Here is a 24,286-nt window from a genome sequence, read left to right as displayed (position 1 = left end):
TATAGTGATAGCCTCCACATTGTCTGCAGAAAAATAATGAATTCTGCAGATTATCTAGAACAGCTGAGCAACTGTGGCTTCTCCACCTGAGACCTCAGCAGGTTACGGAGCCATGACAGCAGGGACAGACACCAACGGAGACTCGGGTTGAAGAACAGGAGAAATGAATGGCCTGTTTTTCTAAGCAGGTACCTTAATGCGTCCCAAAGGTAAATACAATTTATTCTTATAAATTCTATTGTTTTAAAAAATCTAGTCTAATTTACCCCCTTTCCACAACCCTTTCAACTAATATTGACAAAAGAGAGCAAGCCACACCACGTCCAATGGCACATAGTGTTCTCATTAATTGAATTATTCATTGGGCTTTAAACACTGAAATGTAATATTGAAATTTAATGGCTTTTTAGTATCCTAAAAGTTACAGAGGTTAAAAGACATTTATGGAAGGTTATACATATTGCTTATAGAATGCAATAAAGATAAAAGTAATTGAGAAATTTGAAATACTAATGTTTAAGTTTTTTGGTTTTGTTTTTGTTTTAGAAAATTAGTCATATTTTGCAGAAAGACTCTAAAATATTAGTCCCCATACTCCACAAAATAAAATTATTTCTAGCCACAGACAGGAATGACAATGCAAATTAATTCTGATTATTTTCTATTGTGGTTTGGACAGAACATGACATTTCCCCTACTAGTCTAAGATTTGTTTGTTTGTCTGTTTAATTTCTCGAGATACCTAGAAAAGGCCAGTAAACATAGAAGGTGCTTAGAAATAACACTTGTATTCATAATAATTCTGCATAATCAAGAGAACAGTTTCACAGAATGGCCTAAAGCCTCACCACTCAACCAATTTTTTAACCACATGTCTCTTCCTGGGGAAGAGCAAAGAAATAAAAATAAATTGTTATCCTTTACCACTTTTTCTACTTCTATTGTTAATATCCTTTGGATGAGTGGCTATTTGCAAAGTTAACATGGACCAATTGTTATTTCCATCAGATATTAAAATATTTTCTTAAAATTAGCCTGGGAATAACAATGCTAGGTGTATAGCTACAAATTTCCTTACCCTGTTAAGTTTAAATTTTATTAAAATATCATCCAGTAGAATGTAGACAACCCACAACCACCCATAAAAGAAAATCTTCACTGCAGCATTACGAAGCAGGACAAAGCATAGAAAACTGATTTTGTTTATATTTTTCAATAAAGCAAAATTCACAAAGGATGACTAGAATATCCTAAGGAAAGCTCCCTTCACTCAAAATTTCTTTCTGTTGGTACCAGTTTTTTCTCTCTGCTGACAGATGGCTAGGCTTTCAAGGCCTTCCTGGCACTAGACTTGTACAGCATTTAAAAAGAGACGATATTATTTTGCCTCTAAAGACTCACACCAGAATACTTACTGTTCCTATACAGGCATACCTCGTTTTAATGCACTTCACTTTATTGAGCTTCACAGATACTGTGTTTTTTACAAATTGAAGGTGTGCGGCAACCCTGCGTCGAGCAAGTCTATTGGTGCCATTTTTCCAAAAGCATTTGCTCACTCTGTGTCTGTGAGATTTTGCTAATTCTTGCAATATGTCAAACTCTTTCATTATCGTTATATTTGTTATGGTGATCTGTGGTCAGTGATTTTTATGTTACTATTGTAATTGCTTTGGAGGCGCCACAAACCACAGCCATATAAGACAGCAAACTTAACCGATAAATGTTGTAGGTTCTGACTGCTCCACCAACCAGTCATTCCCCTCTCTCCTGCTCTCCTTGGGCTTCCCTATTCTTTGAGGCTCAACAACATTGAAATTAGGCCAATTAATAACCTTACAATGACCTCTAAGTGTTCAAGTGAGAGGAAGAGTTGCTCATATCTCAGGTTAAATTAAAAGTTAGAAATGATTAAGCTTAGTGAGGAAGGCATGTGGAAAGTCAAGATAGGTTGAAAGCTAGGCCTCTTGTGCCAGTTAGCCAAGCTGTGAATGCAAAGGAAGTGTTCTTGAAGGAGACTACTACTCCAGTGAACACACAAATGATAAGAAAGAGAATCAGCCTACTGCTGATATGGAAAAGTTCTAGTGGACTGGATAGAAGATCAAACCAGCCACAACACTCCCTTAAGCCAAAGCCTAGTCCAGAGCAAGGCCCTAACTCTCTTTAATTCTCTGAAGGCTGAGAGAGGTGAGGAAGCTGCATAACGAAAGCTTGAAGCTAGAAGAGGTTGGTTCCTGAGGGTGAAGGAAAGAAGCTATCTCAATAACGTAAAAGTACAAGGTGAAGCAGCAAGTGCTGATGTAGAAGCCGCAGCAAGTTATCCAGAAGATCTGGCTAAGATAATTCACGAAGGTGGCTACATTAAACAACAGATTTTCAATGTAGACAATACAGCCTTCTATTGGGAGAAGATGACATCTAGGATTTTCATAGCTAAAGAGGAGAAGTCAATGCCTGGTTTCAAAGCATCAAAGGACAGCCTGACTCTCTTGTTAGGAGCTAATGTAACTGGTGACTTGAAGCCAGTGCTCTTTTACCATTCCAAAAATCCTGGGTCCCTTAAGAATTATGCTGAATCTACTCTACCTGGGCTCTATAAATGGAACAACAAAGCCTAGATAACAGCACATATGTTTACAACATGGTTTACCAAATATTTTAAGCCCACTAGTGAAACATACTACTCAGAAAAAAAAGATTCCTTTCAAAATATTACTGCTCACTGATAATGCATCTGGTCACCAAAGAGCTCTGACAGAGATATACAAGATTCATGCTGTTTTCATGCTGCTAACACAACATCCATTCTGCAGCCCATGGAGCAAGGAGTAATTTCAACTTTCAAGTCATTATTTAAGAAATACACTAAGTAAGGCTATAGCTGCCATGCATAGTGATTCCTCTGATGGATTTGAGCAAAGTCAATTGGAAATCTTCTGGAAAGGATTCACCATTCTAGATGCCATTAAGAACATTTGTGATTCATGGGAAGAAGCCAAAATATCAACATTAACAGGAGTTTGGAAGAAGCTGATTCCAACCCGCATGGATGATTCCAATGGAGGAAGTAACTATAGAGGTAATGAAAACAGCAAGAGAACTAGAATTAGAAGTGGAGCCTGAAGATAGAATTGAATTGCTGTAACCTCATGATAATACTTCAAAGGATGAGCAGTTGTTTCCTATGGATGAGCAAAGAAAGTGGTTTCTTGAGATGGAATCTAACCCTGCTGAAGATGCTGTGAAAATTGTTGAAATGATAACAAAAGATTTAGAATATTACATAAACAGGTGATAAAGCAGTGGCAGGCTTTGAGAAAACTGACTCTAGTTTATTTTTTTTAATGCAAGGAACATTCACTGATCAAATACTATTTGCAGAACACTGGATTAGATGCTATGGAGCTCATTAATCAAGCCCCACTGGAAGAGGAGTGAGGAGGATTTGCAGGAGATCATATGCACCACTGCGGATTTGGAGAAGCTTTTTGTAAGAGACATCTGAGAGAGGCTTGTTGTAAGATATGAGGGGAGGGGGCTCAGGGCCATGGTAGGGATTCCATGGGTATTGTAGAGTAAGTCCTGTCATCTAATGCCAGACAAGCTCCTGATGGGGCCAGATGTGATATTGGATGGGCAAGGAGCCATGAAGCATCCTCTCTCCCTCCTGGAGCTGGATCTGCTGAGGATTGACTCTAGTTTTGAAAGAAGTTCTACTGTGGGTAAAATGCTGAAGAATAGCATTGCATGCTACAGAGAAATCATTCGTGAAAGGAATAGTCAATCGATGCAGCAAACTTTATTGTTCTCTTATTTTAAGAAATTTCCAAAGCCCCAAGCTTTAGCAGCCACCAACTCGATCGGACAGCAGCCATCCACCCTGAGGCAAGACCCTCTACCAGCAAAAAGACAACGACAGTCTGAAGGCTCAGACAATGGTTAACAATTTTTAGCAATAAAGTATTTTTAATTAAGGTATGTACATGATTTTTCAAGATATAATGCTACTGTACACTTAATAGGCTATAGGATAGTGTAAACATAACTTTTATATGCACTGGGAAACCAAAAAATTTGTGCGACTCGTTTCATTGTGATATCTACTTTATTGTAGTGGTCTGGAACCCAGCCCACAATATCTCCGAAGTGTGCCTGTATATAATATAGAAATAAAAATACATTTAGAAATATATAGAAATGGACTGTTCCTATGTATATACTATAAAAGCACTATTCTTAGAGCTGTTATTCTAGGGAGTGTACAGAGCCAGTATCTTGCTGTTCCACAGAAGTGCATAAGGAGCTCATAAGTACATAAGTATATAAATAGACCTCAACATAACAACACACAAAACACCTGAGGCAGAGCTGGGTATTGCCCACAAACCACAGTATCATACAGTTCACATGTTACCCCCTAAATTTCTGAAAAAATGTCTTAGTTCTCTGGATCTACATGAAAGCAATATACTTCCATTAGCTTTCATGCTGTGGTCTTGCATATATGGGGGTGACTTTGCTTTTAAAGTCTGCTCAACAAAACACAAACTGAAAGCTATTTAGGATAAAGGAGTAGGGTGCTATACATGATGTCATACAAGACATAATTCTCCACAAATGCTCCCAGTGATAATTGTATGTGCAGGTAATAGTGCTATTTTGAAATATTGTTAAAAGTCAGAACACTGCAGAGTCCAAAGAAGATAAAGTCTCTTGAACAAGTTAAGTTATTCTCAGCTGGTGCCTTTTCAACTAAGTCATCTTGCTCTATTATTTTTAATTTTAAAGGCTCTGAATTCCCACTTAAAATACTGCCTAACAAACCACCCTTGACACACACTGCACCATCGTTCCACTAGATTATACAGAGGCATAGAACAAACGAAAAAAAACAGAAACACCGAAAACAAGTGCTGATAATCACTCTGCTTCCAGAATCAGGGAAAATTATTCACTGCAAGGTCAATGGAACCAGACTGAATGATCACATCAGTGACTTACCCCTGCTACACAACCACAAAAGGGCAGGACTGCCTCCTTATAAGTAGGCAGGTGACACTTTTTCATCCTGTCTTTCCTCTGGTTCAGAAACACAAAGTTTGTACCAAGCAGAAAACTAAGCAGCTATGTTTCCACCATATGGATAGACAGAGAAAATCAAAATGCCATCGTCCTTGTTCTCACTGCCTACACATTCTACCCCATGTCCAACTGGAAACTGTAAATTCCAAAAGGCAGAGTAGAATGTTATGGACAGAGGTCAGGCATGGAGATAGTTCAAAACATAGCTCAAGGGATGTCCCTGGTGGCACAGTGGTTAAGAATCCACCTGCCAATGCAGGGGACACAGGTTCGAGCCCTGGTCCGGAAAGATCCCACATGCCGTAGAGCAACTAAGCCCACGCGCCACAACTACTGAGCCTGTGCTCTAGAGCCGCGAGCCACACCTACTGAGCCCACGTGCCACAACTACTGAAGGCCGCGCGCTTAGAGCCCATGCTCCGCAACAAAAGAAGCCACTGCAATGAGAAGCTTGCGCACCACAACGAGGAGTAGCCCCCGTTCACCACAACTAGAGAAAGACTGTGCACAGCAACAAAGACCCAATGCAGCCAAAAATGAATTAAATAATTAATTAACTTTTTTAAAAAAGATAGCTCAAAATCAAGAACCCAGGAATGGTAATAAAGCAGGTGAGAACTAAAACCAGTTTAACATAATGCCATGTGAATGTAATATATTTGGTTACTAAACTGAGTCTACATATAAATAATAGTACTTTTTAAAAAAGTATGTTATTAAAAAATAATTTTAAATGTATAATTTGGGCTTTAAACCCCAGATTATAGAAACAAACAGGGGAGTGAGGGTAATTGCTTAGGCCCCCAGAACTTAGAAATATCCTTGGCTCTGCTCTTTCCCTCATGTACCATATTTACTCCCTAAGCAAATCCCGCTGGCCTTCACACCTGCAAAATATACCCAGACCTTATTCCTTCTCACCTTCTCCACCAAGGCACCTTAAACACACACCTGGATTACTGCAGTATGCCTGCTAATCCATCTCTCCATATCCTATTTTCTCCCCTTTTGCATTCTCTTATCAACACTGCAGTCAGTGTGCTCCTTTTGAAAATATGTCAGGTATAATCGTTGTTTTGTCCACATCTTCAAATTGTTGCCCATCTCAATCAAAGTAGAATTCAAAGTCCTACAGTGGCCATGGGACCCTATAAACACTGGCTCCTACTGACTTTTATTTTTTAATAAAATTATTTATTTGTTTGTTTAGTTATTTATTTATTGTCTGCATTGGGTCTTCGTTGCTGCATGCAGGCTTTCTCTAGTTGCAGCAAGCGGGGGCTACTCTTTTATATATTTTTTTAATACTAATTAATTAATTTATTTTTGGCTGTGTTGGGTCTTTGTTTCTATGTGAGGGCTTTCTCTAGTTGTGGCAAGCGGGGGCCACTTTTTTTTTTTTGTATTTCATGTGAAATAGGTTTTTTTTTTTTTAACATCTTTATTGGGGTATAATTGCTTTACAATGGCGTGTTAGTTTCTGCTTTATAACAAAGTGAATCAGTTATACATATACATATGTTCCCATATCTCTTCCCGGGGGCCACTCTTCATCGCAGTGCGCGGGCCTCTCACTATCGCGGCCTCTCTTGTCGTGGAGCACAGGCTCCAGACGCGCAGGCTCAGTAGTTGTGGCTCATGGGCCTAGTTGCTCCCCGGCATGTGGGATCTTCCCAGACCAGGGCTCGAACCCATGTCCCCTGCATTGGCAGGCAGATTCTCAACCACTGCGCCACCAGGGAAGCCCGGGGGCTACTCTTCGCTGTGGTGTGTGGGCTTCTCGTTGCAGTGTGCAGACTTATTGTGGTGGCTTTTCTCGTTGCGGAGCACAGGCTCTAGGCGTGCAGGCTTCAGTAGTTGTGGCACACAGGCTCAGTAGTTGTGGCTCATGGGCTCTAGAGCGCAGACTCAGTAGTTGTGGTGCATGGTCTTAGTTGCTCCGCAGCATGTGGGATCTTCCCTGACCAGGGCTCGAATCCATATCCCCTGCATTGGCAGGCAGATTCTTAACCACTGCGCCACCAGGGAAGTCCCCCTACTGACTTGTGCAACATCATCTACTCCTCTTCCCTATGCTCACTCCTTGCCTTGAACATGCCAGATGCTCTCCAGCCTCAATATCTTTGCATACGCTGCACTCTTTCCTAGACTATTCTTCCCCTTGACATCCATGTAGGCACTGAGCATATGTGTGAGGCTCTTCACATAATCCATATGAATGACAATCTTGAAAGTGAAGCAGTGTATATGAGTGGTCTTACTCACTCTCTCATCTCCTTCAGCTCTCTGCTCAAAAGTCACCTTCTCAGGAAAGCATCCTTTGACCATCCTACTTAAAAATGCAATACTTCTCCAGAAATTCCCATCTCCCTTCTCTGCCTTCTTTTTCTCCACAGTATTTATCACCATTTGACATACAATATTTCATTTAATGTAAGACATCATTAACTATAAGGCTCACCATTTTAAAACTATTCTACTCCAAAAATCATGGCCAATTAAATATATCACCAGTTGTAAGAGGCATCCTGATTTCAAAGATGTTAAACTGTGAAAAAAATGTACTTCTTTGAATCAATGAAAAATGGTCATTTACTTGTTTATTATCTCTCTCCCTTAAGCTCCAAGAAGGGAGAGATTTTTATCCTTATTTTTCACAACTTGAACAGTGACTAGTGAACCGTAATAGGTATTCATGAAGTTTTATTTTTACTTTATTTTTTTAATTTTTATTGATTTTTGGCTGCGTCAGGTCTTCGTTGCTGCGTGCAGGCTTTCCCTAGTTGCAGTGAGTGGGGGCTACTCTTCACTGTGGTGCGCGGACTTCTCATTGTGGTGACTTCTCTTGTTGCGGAGCACAGGCTCTAGGTGTGCAGGCTTCAGTAGTTGTGGTGTGTGGGCTCAGTAGTTGTGGCTCGCCAGCTCTAGAGCACAGGGTCGGTAGCTGTGGTGCACGGGCATAGTTGCTCCACAGCATGTGGGATCTTCCCAGACCAGGGCTCGAACCTGTCCCCTGCATTGGCAGGTGGACTCATGAGGAAGCTCCTCATGAAGTATTTTTAATTGAATGAATGAAAGCAAGTAAAAGTATGTTTCCTCATTTTACATAAGGAAGATTTACAACATGATACTTCACCTTTGACATTTGTAATCGGCTATAAATGTGAGTTGATTATTTTTTAGGTAAAATGCTATGTAATTCAAGATTTAAAAATCAAAAGGTACAATACCTGGGGCTTCCCTGGTGGCACAGTGTTTGAGAGTCCGCCTGCCGATGCAGGGGACGCGGGTTCGTGACCCGGTCCGGGAAGATCCCACATGCCGCAGAGGGGCTGGGCCCGTGAGCCATGGCCGCTGAGCCTGCGCGTCCGGAGCCTGTGCTCCGCAACGGGAGAGGCCACAGCAGTGAGAGGCCCGCGTACCGCAAAAAAAAAAAAAAACACTAAAAATTTGGAACACCAAAACAACATGTTGGAATCAATTTTATCAGAACTCTGGAAGATAGCTGAAGGTTTTCAGCAACGAAGGGCTTAATCACCAGAAAAAGCCACTGAAATAGGGTAAGAGATTCTTGTGGTATTTTAACTTACCCTAGCTCCACGTCTTCCCTGGCATGGCGACATTCTAGAAGATGACAGCCTGCATTTCCAGTGTGGATATCTAGTACCAGAGGCAGCAGAAAGGAACTTGTTCCCACAGAATTGTGTTTCTGTGTTCTGATGTTAAGTGGGGTTTCCCCAAAAGACTTCTGCAAGGGTCCTCCCTTGGTTTTGCCTAACTCATAACTCTATCATACAGTGGAGTGGTTATGTGGTCCTCTAAAACAAGGAAAACCAATGAACAAGTTGCTGCCACCTGGGGAAGAAAAATAAAAGTTGGGGCAAACAAGCGACCTGTTGAAAGCCTGGGAGGAAGAACTGGAGAGTGTGATTTCTTTTTTTGGAGGTGGGTAGAGAATAGGAGATTTATAATTGATTTGCAACAACGATAACAGGACTATTCAATGGGGAAAGAATAGTCTCTTCAACAAATGGTGCTGGGACAAATAGATACCCACATGTAAAAGAATAAAGTTGGACCTTTACACTATATACAAAAATTAACTCGTAAAGATTCAAAGGTCTAAATTTAAGGTCTACCACTATAAAACTCTTAGAAGAAAATAGGGCAAAATCTTCATGAATTTAGCAATTGTTTGGCAATGGCTTCTTAAATACGACATCAAAAGCACAGGCAACAAAAGATAAAATAGATAAATTGGATTTCATCGAAATTTAAAACTTCCGTGCATCAAAGGACACTATCAAGAAAGTGAAAAGACAATCCACAGACTGGGAGAAAATATTTGCAAGTCATATACCTGATAAGGGTCTAATATCCAGAATATATAAAGAACTCACAGCTCAGCAACAAAAAGACAAACAAACCAATTTTAAAATGGATAAGTGACTTATAATAGACATTTCTCCAGAAAAATTCCAAATAGCCAACAAGCACATGAAAAGATGCTAAATGGCTTTAGTTATTGAGGAAATGCAAATGAAAACCACACTGAGACACCACTTGTGGTATGTGACACGAGACATTACCTCCACTGGGATGGCCATTTAAAAAAAAAAGGAAAATTACAAGTGTTTGGAACGATGTGGAGAAATTGGAATCCTTGTGCATTGCTGGTGGAAATGTAAAATGGTGCAGTGCTGTGGAGAACAATTTGGTGTTTCCTCAAAAAGTTAAACATGGGGGATTCCCTGGTGGCTCAGTGGTTGAGAGTCCGCCTGCCGATGCAGGGGACACAGGTTCGTGCCCCGGTCCAGGAAGATCCCACATGCCGCAGAGCGGCTAGGCCCGTGAGCCATGGCCGCTGAGCCAGCGCATCCGGAGCCTGTGCTCCGCAACGGGAGAAGCCACAGAAGTGAGAGGCCCGCACACCGCAAAAAAAAAAAAAAAAAAAAAAAAGTTAAACATGGAATTACCATATAACCCAGTAATGTCCCTCCTAGGTGTATATATACACAGGGATTAAAAACAGGTGTTCAAACAAAAACCTGTACAAGAATGTTCACAGGAGCTCTATTTACAATAACTAGAAGGTAGAAACAACCCAAATGTCCATCAACAGGTAAACGGATAAATAAAATGTGGGACAGCCATTCAATAGACTATTATTCAGCCATAGAGAGAATTATTCATATGCCACTGATACAGGCTACAACATGGACAGACCTTGAAAACATGCTAAGTGAAAGAAGCCAGACACAAAGGACACATATTGTATGATTACATTTAGAGGAAATATCCAGAATAGGCTAATCCACAGAGAGAGCAAGTTGCCAGGAGTTGGGAGAGTGGTGAATTGGGAGGGACTGCTTAGTGATCACATGGTTTCTGCTGGGGGTGATAAAAAATTTCCAGAACTAGATAGTTCCATTTGCACAATGTCTGCACATTGTGAATGTAGTTAATGCCACTGAAATGTACACTTTAAAATGATTACAATGACAAATTCAATGTTATGTTGTTTTACCACAATTAAATGTATGTGTTTGTGTGTGTGTTAATGATTAACTAGAGGACATATAATTTCTCAACACAGGGAGTAGACAAAAAAGAATAAAGAATTGAAAAGATAAAAGCATCCACAAGAAACTCACTGAAAAATACATTTAGTATGATTAGTAAATTATACACACAATATATATGTATATTTCATGTTAATTTTTAAAGTAAAACAAAAGAACAATATACCATATAAAAGACCCAGAACACAGAGGTCTTCACAAGATCTTTGTTTTAATATGTATGGATTACAGAGTAGATTAAGCAGAGCTGAAATTTACAAAATAAAGAATTAGTAGACTGGAAGACAGATCTGATGAAATCGTCAACGCAGCACCAACACACATTAAAGAGAGGATGAAAGTCACGGAGAAGAATGGACTGAAAGCATGTACCCCTGGAATTTCAGAAGGAAAAAATAAAGCGAATTGGAAAGAGGCAATATTTAATTTTGAAGGATAGTGTTCCATAATCAATGAGGATTCCTGTTATTCATCCTCACATTTGGAAAGTACCACAAATTGTAAGATAAATAATCTCTATTTCTATTGAGGTTTAATATATGTGAGTCAGTACAACGATATCCAGCATTCCTAATTTCTATTATAAATGTTTTTCTCAAAGTAACCTAGGTATTCATAACATACTCACATACATACTTCATGCAACACTTGTGATATGCCTTTTCCCACTACAGAAATGATGTCAGTGGACTTTCTTGTAATTAATGAATAATAATTTAAATCTACACTAGATTCTGTTACACAAGCATGATGATTATTTGGAGAGAAAATGATGTTGAACACAAACATCATTTTCTTAGTTCCAAATTCTACCTTATGTGGGAAATTTTCAAGAGTACTGGCTGTATCTTGGAAATCTTTCCAGCAATTAAAGCTATAGTATTTGTTTGTTTTTGAGAAAGAGAGACCCGTTAGACATGGAATATCTTTGTTAAGCCAAAAATGAAATACAAATGGAATAGGAATATTTGAATGGAAACCATTTTGGTAAATGTAGGACATGTGGTCATTATAAATATACCCAAGCTGAAGAATCATTTGGTATCCACTGATTTTATACACTAGGTTAAAATATAGGCCTGTTCAGTTTACTCTTTCCATTTAATATATTTAAAGTGCAACCCAGGAAATTTGCTTAAGTAATTTATCCACCTAACTAGCCTTAGATTTGTTTTTAAATAAACATAAAAGCAAGTTGTATCTCTATCCTACCTTCTCTATACTTCCCAGATTTGCTGTGATGCAGGACCAAGCTTATTCCTTGCCAAGAGTTAGGGGGTATTGGTTTGTACTAAAATTCTTTCTTTATGACTTCAGTAAAACAATAATTAAAAGAAGCCTTTTAATAAATAAGCCAACATGTGGGAGCCTTTCCCCAATCGTACCTCATTGATTATAACACTTATGAAGGGCCGTTATACCAGGAAAACAACACCCTGCTAACCACTTTGAAGTATTTTGCTGTACTTCTAAGACCAACTTTCCCTTTCTGTTATTGGGCGTGTCATGAATGATTCTCTTCACATTAGGTCATCATGCTTTGGGATTAAGAATAAGAACCTTGAGCTACAACTATGTTGGTCTCTGAAATTTACGAATGTAAGTTGATGTGTAAATTCAGGATAAGAAATATACATGAGAATAATTTACGGTGATGCCAAAATTCTCTGTAGCCTGTTTACACAACCTCAACAAATAATCTTGTCAAATTTCATACAGTCAGTCCCACTATAGGTAGTCAGGCTGAGGACTGAAATTGTCAAGGAATGCATCAGGAATTCAAGCCTTAATAATAATAACAGGAAAAAACCTTGGCTTATTGAATAATAAACTTTAGCCTGTTCTAGTAGATCTGAGTGGTGCAGTAAGGTAGCCACCAGCTACATGAAGCTATCATGCACCTGAAATGCGGTTAGTGAGTATTAAGATGTGATATAAATGTAAAATCCACATTGGATTTTTCGGAATTAATATTAAAAAAAAGAATATGCAATATGTCACTAAAAGGCTTTGTATTGATTACATTTTGAAATGATAACACTTTGGACACATTGGGTTAAATGAAATACATTATCACAATTAATTTCATGTTTCTTTTCCATGTGCTTATTAGAAATTTTTAAATGATATATGTAGTTCATAGTTGTGGCTTTCATTATGTTTCTTTTGGACAGTGCTGTATACAGCAGATTTTCAAAGATAAAGTTCTTGGTCATCCGTGGCTGTTCTGACTAAAGATTCCATCAAAAGTTTCACTCATTTAGGTCAAAGCCCAAAACTGCTGTTTAAAAACGTTTTAAGCGGACTTCCCTGGTGGTCCAGTGGCTAAGACTCTGCACTCCCAATGCAGGAGGCCTGGGTTTGATCCCTGGTCAGGGAACCAGACCCCACATGCTGCAACTAAGAGTTTGCATACCGCAACTGAAGATCCCACATGCCACAACTAAAAGGATCCCATGTGCCGCAACTAAAGATCCCACATGCCGCAGTGAAGATCCCACGTGCTGCAACTAAAAAAAAAAAAAAATCCTGCATGCCGCAACGAAGATCCCACACGCAGCAATGAAGATCCTGTGTGCTGCAACTAAGACCCAGCAGAGCCAAATAAATAAATAAAAACAGCAACACAATTATAAAAAAAATGTATTAAGTATCAGGCTGAGTTAGTAGATGGATAAATATTAGGTTTATCTGGTAAAAATGATTTTTCAAACACATGTATAACTATGACAATACAATTTCCAATGACTGTAATGCATCTTTAAACTTTAGAAACCGTTTTTTTTGGTTTTTGCGGTACGCGGGCCTCTCACTGCTGTGGCCTCTCCCGTTGCGAAGCACAGGCTCTGGACGCGCAGGCTCTGCGGCCATGGCTCACGGGCCCAGCCGCTCCGCAGCATGTGGGATCTTCCCATACCGGGGCACGAACCCGTGTCCCCTGAATCGGCAGGCAGACTCTCAACCACTGCGCCACCAGAGAAGCCCGAAACCGGTTTTCTTTTGTATACAACTTACAGTTCTTTTTCTTCTTTCAGTATATGCATCATACAAAGGAGGTAATATGTACTTTATATTTCTATAAATAACTTAACAGTTACTTAATATTTCAGTATACATACTATACACCTTATCCTACTTTATTTCATATTTTAAGAATTCTCACTAAGTTCTGCTAACACTATGAAACAAAAATTCTTTTACTTATAGTTATCAGTGATATTTTACAATGCTATAATAAAACCTATGGCTCTGATTTGGTTCATAAAGGAAAATATTAAAGGTACTGGGGAGTAGAATAAAATCAATTTGGCTGTTTCTAAGTCATAATAAATTATCTAACTCTTCTACACCTGACTATTTGCAGTGAATTATGCTGCTATAGACATTATAACTTTTTCTTCATTTCTAATTCAGTGACATGTCTTATTTTTATATTTTTCTTTATTTTATAATTTGTTCTTATATTTTACTCGATCTTTCAAGTTTCCTAAATAAGAGTATATTTCATTTATAATTTAGAAAAAATGTTTAACCTTATAAAGGTATATAAGAATTCAGAAGAAGGAGAGAGTGGAGTAGACATTATAGTTTGTCAGTGACTGTTACTTTTCCCCCTTCTTTTGGGTGCAGCCCTGGTTTTCCTTCAGGAACTCTCCTTCCCACTCTTAATCTAATGGTCTGGGTAGAGCTAACTGCCATCTTTAATGCTTATTACATCACATCCCCTTGGCCACAGGGATGGCCACTAATCAGAGCCAATTCAAAGTTAGTCCTAAGACTCTTACTGAGGCAACCAATCGAGAGATGCTGATTTTTCCTGAGGAAATAGGATATAAATCTGGAGCTATTATAAGTCACCTTGCATTACAAGGGGATGGCCCTTCTGAAAATGGAGTCAATAAAGAGAAAGAAGAACTAAGTGGTAGAAAAAGACTTAACATTTGAGCCCTTGTATCCTGTTGTGTCTAAAAAGAGCCTACCTTTGGACAGCTCAGATATGTGTGTCAAAAAACTACTCTGAATTCCTTAAAACAGTTTAAGTTGGGTTTTCTGTCATAGGGCTAATATTTAGCAAAAACACACCCATACAGCTGTGCCATTTTGGGGAGGGGGGCACATACATCCTGATGAATTGGTGCCCATTCCAGCAATCATTTTGATTAGTTTGCTACCCACATCATTCTGATTGCTAAATATTTTAAATATTACCCTTGCTTTTAATCAAAAGAACTTGAATAATAATGTAAAATTTAGAAATATGACTAAGGGTAATATTTCAGTTGATAAGAAGAGAATGAGGAAGGGCAAAAAAATCTATTCACAAAGACATAATTCAATAAACACATGCTTTTACCATTAAGTTATAAAAAGATATCAACCCATCTTTTCTGCTTGAGCAGGTCATTTTCCCCTTGGAGTATTTTTCCTCTATTGTTAAATGGGCATTAAAAATAACTCCCCTGCCTATCTTAGAACACCATAAGTATCAAATCTGATACTACCTATAAAAACACTTTCTTTTAGTGAAAGGAATATTTATATTTTTCTTATTTAAGCTATGACTCATTCTTATAGAAACTTTGAAATATTACATATATAATATACATATATAAATGTTTGTGATCTCAATACCCAGAAATAATAACTAATAACTTTTTACATTTTAATTACAGAGATACTTCGTGGGATATCTATTTAAAAAAAAACTTTTTTACACTTAAAACATCCTTCGCTATTATTAGGTGTTACTACATTGGCGTTCCTAAGTCATATGGTAATGTAGCATTGATTATCATCACTATTTATACTTTATTTATCCCAGAGCACATCCCATTTTAGAAAATGGACTAGGTTTCATATCAAAGGGTTAGCTGCATTAGACAGTTTCTAATGTCCACCAGTGCTCAGTAGGTGATATACAAATATGAAGGGGGCCAGATGTAAGACAAGAGGCACTAAGTGCTTGTATTTTGACTAGCCATTACACCTAACCAATTATAGTGCCATTTTAAAATTCAGGAGGGACAAAAAAAAACAAGCCAAACAATGCAGGTCTCCAAGCAGTTTTCTGTTCAAAAACTGCCAATCTAAGACCCTGATAATCCTTACTAACTGGGTATTTATCCCATAAAAATTGTGTGAGAATAAAGAGATCAATAATTCATTTATCTACCTTTCCTAGGAAGTAAATTATTATTACCTTTGCTTCACCTAGTGATAAAATGAGACAGCATCTGAATACCAGTAACTTTATGTTGTTCTTCCTTTTGAATAAAAAACATAAGTATAGTGTCAGTAAAATCTGCTGACAGAGAAGGTTCTGGTGAAACAATTCTAAAGTTCTGTAAGCTTAGAGTTTTCAAGCATACTGGAATGCTATGTGTCCACCATGCCTTTGAAGTATAACGTTTCATTATTTTAATGCGACTTACATTTGTCTATTTGGGTTTTATTGGAAAGAATTCCACTAATGCAGCAAAATTTAGTTACACTTTAAGCCAGAAACCATTAATGACAACTTTAGCAGGCTCATAGGAACAGCCAGGTTAAGATGATACCTATCTTATACTGTGTTTATGTTGAGGGCTTCCCTGGTGGTGCAGTGGTTGAAAGTCTGCCTGCTGATGCAGGGGACACGGGTTTGTGCCCCAGTCCAGGAAGATCCCACATGCCGCGGAGCGGCTGGGCCCGTGAGCCATGGCCGCTGAGCCTGTGCGTCCGGAGCCTGTGCTCCGCAACGGGAGAGGCCACAACAGTGAGATGCCCGCGTACCGCAAAAAAAAAAAAAAAAAAAAGTTGCTCAATGAACTCAGGAGAAGAATGGATGAACACAGTGAGAAGTTTAACAAAGAGCTGGAAAATGTAAACAAGAATCAAACAGAGCTGAATAATACAATAAATTAAATTAAAAATATACTAGAAGGAATCAACAGTAGATGAGGATACAAAAGAACAGATGAATGAACTGTAAGACAGAATAGTGGAAATCACCCAAGCTGAACAGAAAAAAAAAAAAAAAACGAATGAAAAATGAGGATAGTTTAAGAGACCTCTGAGACAACATCAAGCATGCTAACATTCACATTATAGGGGTCTCAAAAGAAGAGAGAGAGAAAGAGGCAGAGATCTTATTTGAAGAAATAATAGATGAAATACTTCCCTAACCTGGGAAAGGAACAGACATCCAGGTCCAGGAAGCACAGAGAGTCCCAAACAAGATCAACCCAAAGAGGTCCACACCAAGACACATTATAATTGCAATTCCAAAAATTAAAGATAAAGAGACAATCTTAAAAGCAAGAGAAAAGCAACTAGTTACATACAAGGGAGCTCCCATAAAAGTATCAGCTGACTCCTCAGCAGAAACTTGGCAGACCAAAAGGGAGTGGCATGATGTATTTTAAGTGATGAAAGGAAAAAAACTACAACCAATAATATTCACCAGGCGAGGCCAGCATTCAAATTTGAAGGAGAGACAAATAGTTTCACAGACAAGCAAAAGCTAAAAGAGTTCAGCATCAATAAACTGGCTTTACATAAAATGTTAAAGAGACTTTTCCAAGCAGAAAAGACCACCACTAGAAATATGGAAATTACAAAAGTAAAAATATCAGTGGTAAAGGAAAACACACAGTAAAGATAGTAGATCAACCACTATAAAGCTAGTAGAAACGTTAAAAGACAAAAGCAGTGAAATAATCTATATCGACAAAAAGTGTTAATACACAAAACAAAAAGATGCAAAATATGATGTCAAACAATTAAATGTGGGGTTGGGGGGGCAGTAAAAATGCAGTGTTGTTAAAATGTGCTTGAACTTAAGGGATCATCAACGTAAAATTATATAAACCTCATTGTAAACACAAACCAAAACCTATAACAGATAAACACAAAAAGGAATCCAAATGTAACACTAAAGACAGTCATCAAATCTCAAGGGAAGAGAGCAAAAGAAGAAGCAAAAAACGAACTACAATATCAACCAGAAAACAATTAACAAAATAGTGACAAGTATATATATATCAATAATTACTATCAATGAAAATGGACTAGATGCTTCAATCAAAAGACATTTAGTGGCTGAATGGATAAAAAACAGGACCCATATACATGCTGCCTACAAAAGACTCACTTCAGATCTAAAGACACACACAGCCTGAAAGTCCGGGGACGAAAAAGGGTATTCCATGCAAATGTAAAAAAAAAAAAAAAAAAAAGCTGGGGTAGCAATACTTATATCAGACAAAATAGACTTTAAAAGAAAGACTATAACAACAGACAATGAAGGATATTACATAAAGATAAAGGAATCAATCCAACAAGAAGATATAAACTTGTAAACATATATGGACTCAACATAGGAGCACATAAATGCATACAATAAATAAAAGAAGAAATTAACAATAACACAATAATAGTAGGGGACTTTAACACCCCACTTACATCAATGAATAGATCATGCAGGCAGAAAATGAATAAGAAAGTTGTCCTTAAATGACACATTAGACCAGATGGAGATATATATGTATACGTAAAACTTTCCATCCAAAAGCAGCAGATTACATGTTCTTTTCAAGTGCACATGAAACACTCTCCAGGACAGATCATTTCCTGGGCCACAAAACAAGTCAATAAATTTAAGAAGACTGAAATCATATCAAGCATCTTTTCTGACCACAATGTTATGAAGCTAGAAATCAATTACAAGAAAAAAACTGTAAAAAACATAACACGCGGAGACTAAACAACATGCTACAAAACAACTAAATGGGTCACTGAAGATAGCAAATTGAAAATCAAAAAATACTTGGATTCAAATAAAAACAGAAACACAATGATCCAAAATCTATGAAACACAGCAAAAACAGTTTCAAAAGGGAAGTTTATAGCAATACAAGCCACCTCAGAAAATAAGAAAAATTTCACAGAAACAATACAAGCTTACACTTAAAAAACTAGAAAAAGAAGAGCAAACAAAATCCAAGGTTAGTAGAAATTAATAAATAATAAAGACCAGAGCAGAAATAAATAAAATAGAGACTAAAAAACAACAGAAAAGATCGGTGAAACTAAGAGCTAGTCCTTTGAAAAGATAAACTAAATTGAAAAATCTTTTTTTCTAAATTTTTTTAATAGATCTTTATTGGAGTACAATTACTTCACAATACTGTGTTAGTTTCTGTTGCACAACAAAGCGAATCAGCCATATGCATACACAAGTCCCCATATCCCCTCCCTCTTGAGCCTCCCTCCCATCCTCGTTATCCTACCCCTCTAGGTCATCACAAAGCACAGAGCCAATCTCTCTGGCTATGCTGCTGTTTCCTACTAGCTATCTGTTTTACATTTGGTAGTGTATATATGTCAATGCTACTCTCTCACTTCATCCCAGCTTACCCTTCCCCCTCCTCGTGTCCTCAAGTCCATTCTCTACATGTGCATCTTTATTCCTGTCCTGCCCCTGGGTTCTTCAGAACCTTTTTTTTTAAGATTCCATATATATGCATTAGCATACGGTATTTGTTTTTCTTTTTCTGACTTACTTCACTCTGTATGACACACTCTAGGTCCATCCACCTTACTACAAATAACTCAATTTCGTTTCTTTTTCTGGCTGAGTAATATTCCATTGTATATATGTGCCACATCTTCTTTATCCATTCATCTGTCAGTGGATACTTAGGTTGCTTCCATGTCCTGCCTATTATAGATAGTGTTGCAATAAACATTGTGGTACATGCTTGTCTTTGAATTATGGTTTTCTCAGGGTATATGCCCAGTAGTGGGATTGCTGGGTCATATGGTAGTTCTATTTTTAGTTTTTTAAGGAAACTCCATATTGTTTTCCATAGTGGCTGTATAAATTTACATTCCCACCAACAGTGTAGGAGGGTTCCCTTTTCACCACACCCTTTCCAGCATTTACTGTTTCTAGATTCTTTGATAATGGCCATTCTGACTGCCGTGAAGTGATACCTCATTGTAGTTTCGATTTGCATTTCTCAAATAATTAGTGGTGTTGAGCATCTTTTCATATGCCTCTTGGCCATCTGTATGTCTTCCTTGGTGAAATGTCTATTTAGGTCTTATGCCCATTTTTTAACTGGATTGTTTGTTTTTTTGATATTGAGCTCTATGAGCTGTTTGTATATTTTGGAGATTATCCCTTTGTTGTCTCATTTGCAAATATTTTCTCCCATTCTGAGGGTTGTCTTTTTGTCTTGTGTATGGTTTCCTTTACTGTGCAAAAGCTTTTAAGTTTAATTAAGTCCCATTTGTTTATTTTTGTCTTTATTTTCATTACTCTAGGAGGTGGGTCAAAAAAGATCTGGCTGTAGATTATGTTAAAGAGTGTTTTTCCTATGTTTTCCTCTAAGGGTTTTATAGTGTCTGGTCTTACATTTAAGTCTTTAATCCATTTGGAGTTTATTTTTCTATATGGTGTTAGGTAGTGTTCTAATTTCATTCTTTTACACGTAGCTGTCCAGTTTCCCCAGCACCACTTTTTTTTTTTTTTTTTTGCGGTACACGGGTCTCTCACTGTTGTGGCCTCTCCCATTGCGGAGCACAGGCTCCGGACGCGTGGGCTCAGCAGCCATGGCTCACGGGCCCAGCTGCTCCGCGGCATGTGGGATCTTCCTGGATCGGGGCATGAACCCGTGTCCCCTGCATCAGCAGGTGGACTCTCAACCACTGCGCCACCAGGGAAGCCCAGCACCACTTATTGAAGAGGCTGTCTTTTCTCCATTGTATGTTCTTGCCTCTTTTGTCATAAATTAGGTGCCCATATGTGTGTGGGTTTATCTCTGGGCATTCTATCTTGTACCATTGATTTATATTTCTGTTTCTGTGCCAGTACCATACTGTCTTGATTACTGTAGCTTTGTGGTATAGTTTGTAGCTGGGGAGCCTGATTCCTCCAACTCCGTTTTGCTTTCTCAAGATTGCTTTGGCTATTTGGGGTCTTCTGTGTTTCCATACGAATTGTAAAATTTTTTGTTCTACTTCTGTGGAGACTGCCATTGGTAGTTTGATAAGGATCGCATTGAATCTGTAGATTGCTTTGGGTAGTAGAGTCATTTTCACAATGTTGATTCTTCCAATCCAAGAACACGGTATATCTCTCCATCTGTTTATGTCATCTTTGATTTCTTTCATCAGTGTTTTATAGTTTTCTGAGTACGAGTCTTTCACCTCCTTAGGCAGGTTTATTCTAGGTATTTTATTCTTTTTGTTGTAATGGTAAATAAGAGTGTTTCCTTAGTTTCTCTTTCTGGTTTTTAGTTGTTGGTGTATAGGAATGCCAGAAATTTCTGTGCATTAATTTTGTATCCTGAAACCTTACCAAATTCACTGATTAGTTCTAGTAGCTTTCTGGTGGCATCTTTAGGATTTTCTATGTATAGTATCATGTCATCTGCAAACAGTGGCAGTTTTACTTCTTCTTTTCCAATTTGTATTCCTTTTAATTCTTTTTCTTCTCTGGTTGCTGTGGCTAGGATTTCCAAAACTCTGTTGAATAAGAGTGGCAAGAATGGACATCCTTGTCTTATTCCTGATCTTAGTGGAAATGCTTTTAGCTTTTCACCATTGAGTATGATGCTTGCTGTGCGTTTGTCATATATGGCCTTTATTATGTTGAGGTAGGTTCCCTCTATGCCCATTTTCTGGAGAGTTTTTATCAGAAATGGGTGTTGAATATTGTCAAAAGCTTTTTCTGCATCTATTGAGATGATCATATGGTTTTTATTCCTTAATTTGTGAATGTGGTGTATCACATTGATTGATTTGCATATATTGAAGAAACTTGCATCACTGGGATAAATCCCACTTGATCATGGTGTATGATCCTTTTAGTGTGCTGTTGGATTCTGTTTGCTAGTATTCTGTTCAGGATTTTTGCATCTATGTTCATCAGTGGTATTGCTCTACAATTGTTTTTTGTTTGTGATATCTTCTTTGGTATCAGTGTGTTGGTGGCTTCATACAATGAATTAGGAGTGTTTCTCCCTCCACAATTTTTTGGAAGAGTTTGAGAAGGATCAGTGTTAGCACTTCACTAAATGTTTGATAGAATTCACCTGTGAAGCCATCTGGTCCTGGACTTTCCGAGATTCTGGAACATCTTTACTTTCATTACTCTGAATTCTTTTTCAGGTAGATTGCCTATTTCCTCTTCATTTATTTGGACTTGTAGATTTTTACCTTGCTCCTTCATCTGTGACATATATATATATATTTTTTTTAGGAGTGGGATTGTGTTCCTATCTTAATGGTTCTTTGGCCTGAGGTTTCCACCTCTGGGGTTTGTTGGCTACTGGGTAGAGCTGGGTCTTGGTGCTGACATGAGGAACTCTGTGAGACCTCACTCCAATGAATATTCCCTGGGGTCTGAAGTTCTCTGTTAGTCCAATGGTTTGGACTCAGAGCTCCCACAGCAGGAGCTTTGGCCTGACCCTGGGCTCATGAACCAAGATCCCACAAGCTGTGTGGGGCAGCAGAAAACAAAAACAGAAAAACAAACTAGAAAATAAAATTAGAGTAGGAAACTAAGAGGTATGTTAGGAAGAATATAAAAATAAAAATATAGACGAATCAACAACTGGAAGGTACAACATTACCACAATATTAAAAAAGAAGAGGAGGGAAAAAAAAAGGGGGGGAGGCCTTGGCTGTGGAGGGCACGGCCTAAGCGAGGGTGAGGTTTGGGCAGTGGGTGGGGCCTATGCTCAGGACCCACAGGGCTGGAAAAGGTCCTGAGGGCTGTGGGGGGTGGGGCTTAGGCTCAAGGAACAAAAGAGGCCCAGACGTACCCCCCACCCCTGGTCTTTGAGGGCAGGGGACCTCACCTGGGAGCCCAGCAGGCTTCCTGGGCTCAAGTGGGTGGGGCAATAGCCCTCTGCTCCTCTTTGGCTCCTCCTGGAGGGCCCCTCCCACCTGCCTCTTTTGCTCTCCCCTCGGCCTCCTTCCTATGCCCCCAAGGACCCACGTGGCCTGGATGGGGGTTTGGAGGTCAGGGGATCAGCCTGGAAGCTGAGCAGCCTCCCTGGGCCCGAGTGGGCAGTGCAATCACTCTCTGCTCCTCTCTCACTACTCCCAGAGGGCCCCTCCCACCTGTCTCTCCTGATCTTCCAGCCTCCCTGCTATGCCCCCAGGACCCACGTGGCCTGGATGGGGTTTTGGAGGTGGGATACCAGCCTGGGAGCTCAGCAGCTTCCCCACCCAAGTGGGCCAGGTGACCCCCTCCTCTCCTCTCTGGCTCTTCCCGGAGAGGCCCTCTCGCCTGCTTCTCTTGATCTCCTCCACTTCAGGGGCACCAATCCTGTCTGGCCTCCACTTCTCCTCCCCACTATGTCCTACTGGTTCACCTTGGGGTTCCTCCCATCTCCTTTGGTGTCAGAGTTCCCCACCAGTGGCCGGCAGGCACTCTAGTTGTGGGGAGATGCTAACTCCACATCTTCCCACACCACCATCTTGACTCCACCCCCCAAAATTGATAAATCTTTCATCAGACCCATCAAGAGGAAAAGAGAGAGAGCCCAAATAGAAATGAAAAAAAGAGAAGTTACACTGACACCACAGAAATGCAAAGGATCATAAGACATTACTACAAACAATTATATGCCAATGAAATGGGCAACCTAGAAGAAATGGATAATTTCCCAGCAATGTATAATCTCCCCAAACTGAGTTAGAAGAAATAGAAAATATAAACAGACTAATTACCAGTAATGAAATTGAATCAGTAACCAAAAAACTCCCAACAAATAAAAGTCCAGGACCAGAGAGCATCACAGGTGAATTCTACCAAACATTTAAAGAAGAGTTAACACCTATCCTTCTCAAACTATTTCAAAAAATCGAAGAAGAAGAAATACTTCCCAATTCATTCAACAAGGCCAGCATCACCCTGATATAAAAACCAGATGAAGACAAAAAAAGAAAGAAAGAAAGAAAGAAAGAAGGAAAGAAAGAAAGAAAGAAAGAAAGAAAGAAAGAAAGAAAGAAAGAAAATTACAAGCCAATGTCACTGATGAACACTGATGCAAAAATTCTCAACAAAATACTAGCAAATTGAATTTCACTACACATTAAATGGATCATACACCATGATCCAGTGGGATTTATCCCAGGGATGCAAGGATGGTTCAATATCTATAATTCAGTCAATGTGATATACCACATTAACATAATGAAGGATATAAATCATATGATCATCTTAACAGATGTAGAAAAAGTGTTTGACAAAATTCAACATTCATTTATGATAAAAACTCAACAAAGTGGGTATAGACGGAACATACCTGAATATAACAAAAGCCATATATGACAAACCCACAGCCAATGTCATACTCAATGGTGAAAAGCTAAAAGTATTTCCTGTAAGATCATGAAAACAACAATGACCACTCTTACCAATTTTATTCAACATAGCACTGGAAGCCCTAACCACATCAATTAGACAAGAAAAAGAGATAAAAGGCATCCAAATTGGAAAAGAAGTAAAGCCATCACTGTTTGCAGAAGACACGATGCTGTATGTAGAAAATCCTAAAGGTGTCACCATAAAACTATTAAAGCTAATAAAGGTATTCAGTAAAGTTGCAGGATAAAAAACT

At 38.7% G+C, this 24,286-nt stretch overlaps 1 pseudogene; it reads left to right on the top strand.

The window, feature by feature from the left end:
* Positions 1-1,841: 1,841 nt before the first annotated feature.
* Positions 1,842-3,946, top strand: LOC114886183 (annotated as a pseudogene).
* The last annotated feature ends 20,340 nt before the right edge of the window (positions 3,947-24,286 follow it).

This window comes from Monodon monoceros, unplaced genomic scaffold (genome assembly GCF_005190385.1).
Source record: "Monodon monoceros isolate NGI ecotype Baffin Bay Population unplaced genomic scaffold, NGI_Narwhal_1 Super_Scaffold_6, whole genome shotgun sequence".
NCBI classification, from domain to species: Eukaryota; Metazoa; Chordata; class Mammalia; order Artiodactyla; family Monodontidae; genus Monodon; species Monodon monoceros.
Note: the sequence above shows the minus strand (reverse complement) of the source record. Positions and strands in the feature narration are given on the sequence as shown.